This window comes from Larimichthys crocea, unplaced genomic scaffold (genome assembly GCF_000972845.2).
Source record: "Larimichthys crocea isolate SSNF unplaced genomic scaffold, L_crocea_2.0 scaffold63304, whole genome shotgun sequence".
NCBI lineage: Eukaryota > Metazoa > Chordata > Actinopteri > Sciaenidae > Larimichthys > Larimichthys crocea.
The window spans coordinates 1,491-6,483 of record NW_020858336.1 but is presented as its reverse complement, the minus strand read 5'-3'; the positions used below and the strand labels follow the sequence as shown (position 1 = coordinate 6,483).

Below are 4,993 nucleotides of genomic sequence, written 5' to 3'. Positions count from 1 at the left end.
CAACCATCCTGCTGGTCAGACTGTTCTTTTGACCCCTGCAAGTCTTGAATAGGCTGGCACCAGCACTCCTCCAACGCTGTCACTGTCTGTGATCCGGCCATGCACGGCCCAACAAGATAGAAATATATATATTCACAACACTGACACAGTCTGACTGGAGCGCTCTAAAACAGAGAACCAGATCACATGACTGCCATCAGCTTGTTCCAGGCAGACGCTCAGGAAAGTCACCGAGCAGAGTTATCTGTAAACGCTAGTCCTAAAGTCGGATCCGATCAGTCCACTGTGCGTTCAACCTAACAACTTAATTTTTTCACACAATACACAATATAATATTATATATAGTTCTATCACAAGGCCCCGCCTGTGTACCAAAGGAATAGAAAGCTTCAAGCTTCTTTTTGTTTCAAGTTACACTTTTAATCAGATCAAATAGAATCATTTTTGTCCTCAGACTTACATACTTTTCATGTATGAAAAATAAGTGTTTCAGGTTGAAGCAACAGTGGACTGATCGGATCCACTTTAAGACTAGAGTTTACAGATACTCTGCTCGTGAACTTTCCCGAGCAGTCCTGCCTGGTAACAAGCTGAGGGCAGGTTCATGTGATCTGGTTCTCTGCTTTTTAGAGCCGCTCTCAGTCAGACTGGTTCAGGTCTACAGTCAGACTGTTCAGGTCTACAAGAGTCGACTGGTTCAGGTCTACAGAGAGTCAGATTGGTTCAGGTCTACAGACAGGACAGACTGGGTTCAGGTTACACAGACAGACTGGTTTCAGGTCTACAGAGAGTCAGATTGGTTCAGGTCTACAGACAGACTGGTTCAGTTTTGGTGAAGTGAACAGACGAACATGGGCTCAATCTTCATCAGCTTCTCACCCTCTCATTCATCAGCCTGTGCACGCAGGTACGACCACCACACTGATCCTACACTGATCACTGACCAATAAACGACATGATCAATCCTGACTGATCAATACGGAACGATCAACTTGCAACAGGATCACTAAGGATAATTTCAATACACTGATCAATACCTGATCACGATCACTACACGGACATACACTGGATCACTGATCAATACACTGATCAATACCTGATCACTGAGCAATAACTGATCAAATACATGGATCACTGCATCAATAACATGATCAATCACTGATCACTGATCCGACACGAATCAATACATACGATCACCGGATCAATAACTGGATCAATAAACCTGATCACTGATCAATACAACACGGATCACTGATCAATACATGAATCACTGATACAATGACAACTGATTCACTGACCAATACACTGATCAATAACACGATCAATACACTGATCACGGAGTCAATCACTGATCACTGACCATACAACTGATCAATACACTGATCACGGAATCAATACACTGATCAATTCCTGGATCAAATACCTGATCACGGACCAATACACGGATCAATACACTGTCACTGAGAATACACTGATCACGGACCAATACCGGAGCAATACACTGATCACGGATCAATACACTGATCAATACACTGATCATACACTGACCAATACACTGATCACTGATCAATACACGGATCACTGACCATACACTGATCAATACACTGATCACTGATAAATACACTGACCAATACACTGATCAATACACTGAGCCTGTCAATACACTGAGCAATACACTGGGGACCAATACACTGATCATACCTGATCACTGATCCAATACACTGATCACTGGACGCAATACACTGATCAAGTACACGGATCACTGATCAATACACCTGATCAAGACACTGATCAATACCTGACCATACAAATGATCACTGATCACTGATCAATACACTGATCATATTGTTAGCAGTCTCTGATGTTTCTTTGGTTGTTTTTTTTTCCTGTTCAGATGGATTTCATGGAGTTTGTTTTGACCCGTTGTGTTTTTTGAACTCGACGGATCTGAAGAACATAAGTTCATCAATCCGCCGTCGTACTAGTACAACAAAGTTGAGGATGTAAGGTTTTCAGAAGCAGTGGTGGGGAAGTATGTTGGATACACAGAGCCCGGTCTGATGTACGCAAAGAACTGGAACAATGACCTTCAATCTGCTCAGACGAGAGGCAAAGACGAGAAGGGAAGATACGGTCGAACAAACGTTCAGCTTGACTACCAGATGATCTGATAAGTTTCCCAGGTGTTTGTGTTTGTGACAATCAACACACCTGATCATCTCCTGTTAACTCATTAATCATGATATAAAGTTATCATCATAATTACATAATATATTTAATTATTATAATAACGATCTGTCCCTTTTTTTCATAATTACATATATAATTATTATTATAATGATCTGCCTTTAATAATTACATAATATATTAATGTATTATAATGATCTCGGTCCTTTCATAATTACAAATAATTATTATTTATTATAATGATCGTCTTCAATAATTCATAATATATTAATTATTATAATGATCTGTCCTTTCATAATGACTAATATATTAATGTTATAATGATCTGTCTTTATATTACATAATATATTAATTATTATAATGATCGCTGTCGTTAATAATTACATATATATTAATATTAATAATGATCTCTGTACTTTATAATAATTTACATAATATATTAATTATTATAATGATCTCCTGTCTTTAATAATTACATAATATATTAATTATTATAATGATCTCTGTCTTTCATAATTACATAATATATTAATTATTAGTAATGATCTGTCTTTCAGAATTACATAATATATTAATTACTATAACGATCTGTGTCTTTAATATTACATAGAATTATAAATAACGATCTGTCGTTAAATAATTACATATTAATTATTATAACGATCTGTCTTTCAGCTAAGCCGTATGTCAGGCTGCACGCTGTGACGCCCCCTGGTGGTCCCATCCGTCCATGCTGGTCTGCAAGCGTCTTCGAGTCTCCCCCAACACAATCAAGGTGAGCTGGATCAGAGACGGACAGGAAGTCACCTCTGATGTCACTTCCACTGATGAGCTGGCAGACCTGATTGGTACTCTGACCAGATCCACTCTCACCGGGAGTAACACGCCCAGGTAGTCCAGGGCCAGGTCCAGGTCCAGGTTCTGGTCCAGTCAGAACGCTGATTGTTGTTTTGTGTTGTGGTTTCAGGTCCTGGAGAGAAGATATCCCTGTGTGGTGGAGCACGCCAGCCTGAAAAGAACCTCTGATCACTGACTGGGGTAAATACCTTGTCGTGTCTCTCACCTGTCTGTCTGTTGCACCTGTTCTGGCCTCACCTGTTTTTTTTACCACCCCCCCCCACCCCCTATCTGCTCACTGTCTGTCTGTTCACCTGTCTGTCCCCCCCCCCCCCCCACACCCCCCCCCCCCCAACTGCTCACCCGGTCTGTCTGTTTACATGTCTGACTGCGCCACTGTCCTGTCTCTCAAACTGTCTGTCTGCTCCCCTGTCTGTCAACCTGTCCGGTCTCTCACCTGTTCGGCCCACCTGTTTCCCTGTCTCTCACCTGTCTGTCTGCGCACCTGTCGGTCGTTTAACGACTGTCTGTCTCTCTCACCTGTCTGTCTCTCACCGGTCTGTCCTCTCTCACCGTCTGTCTCTGTCTCTCACATGTCTGTCTCTCACCTGTCTGTCCTCAGACCCCGTCCCGGCCCGATCTGAGAGAAACAAGATCGCCATCGGAGCCGCAGGACTGATCCTGGTCTGATCTTGTCTACTGGCTGGATCATCGTAACTACAAGAGGAAGAGGCCCGAGGTCAGACCAGAACAGACCAGTACAGACAGAACAGAACCAGAAGACAAGAACAGACCAGGACAGACAAGACAGACCTGAACAGACAAGTTCACAGACCAGAACAGGACCAGCACAGACCAGTACAGACCAGTAAAAGACCAGAATAGACCACCACAGGCCAGCACAGACTGAACAGACCAGCACAGACCAGCAGCGACCAGTACAGACCACCACCACAGGCCAGCACAGACAGAACAGAACCAGTACAGACCACCACGGCCAGTACAGACCAGAACAGACCAGCACAGACAACCAGAACAGACCAGAACAGAACAAGTTCAGACCAGAACGACCAGAAAAGACCAGCACAGACCAGAACAGACAAGTTCAGACCAGTACAGACCAGAACAGACCAGAACAGACAAGTTCAGACCAGAACAGACAAGTTCAGACCAGAACAGACCAAACAGACCAGTACAGACCAGAACATAGACCAGCACAGAGCAGGACAGACCAGAACAGACCAGTACAGACCAGTAACAGACCAGAAACAGACCCAGCACAGATCAGGACAACCAGAAACAGACAAGTTCAGACCACCACAGACCAGAACAGACCGTAACAGACCAGAACAGACCAGCACAGATCAGGACAGACACAGAACAGACCAGTACAGACCATAGCAGACCAAGAACAGACCAGTTCAGACCAGTTTAATGAGTGGTACTGAGTTGACTCGGTCGTTGTCTGTTCTTCACTGGGCAAGAAGGATTCTGGGTTCCCATAACTGATCATGGACCCGGGCCTTGCTTTGACCTGGAACCTGAACCTGGTCCTGGTTCTGGTCCATGTTTGTCAGCTGCTGCTTTCAACCTGGCTTGGTGTTGTTTTCATCAGCTCAGCAGCTGGTTCAGTTGCTGCCGCCGCCCCCTGCCTGGAACCGCTTGACACTGATTGTCTGATGATATGTAAAATCTGAATCCGCTGCTGGTCTAAACTTCTGATCCAGGACGGTCCTGTTCACTGGAGACTGAAGTCCTGACCAGGTTTAGAGGCTGACTCTGGAATCTGACTTTTACTTCCTCGCACACGCTGACTCTGCCTTGAAATCAGATATAATCCAGTGATTTGTTAGATTTGATATTTCTTCTCCTCAGTCAACGCTTTGGAACCAAATCAAATCAAACATCAATAAACAGGAAGTGTCTCAATTGATCCGTGTCCGTGTGTTTTTCCTCCTGTTTTTTTATT

At 43.6% G+C, this 4,993-nt stretch overlaps 1 pseudogene; it reads left to right on the top strand.

Annotated features, from left to right (window-relative positions):
• The first annotated feature begins 851 nt into the window (after positions 1–851).
• On the top strand, positions 852–3,714 carry LOC113745313 (HLA class II histocompatibility antigen, DRB1-14 beta chain-like; annotated as a pseudogene).
• The last annotated feature ends 1,279 nt before the right edge of the window (positions 3,715–4,993 follow it).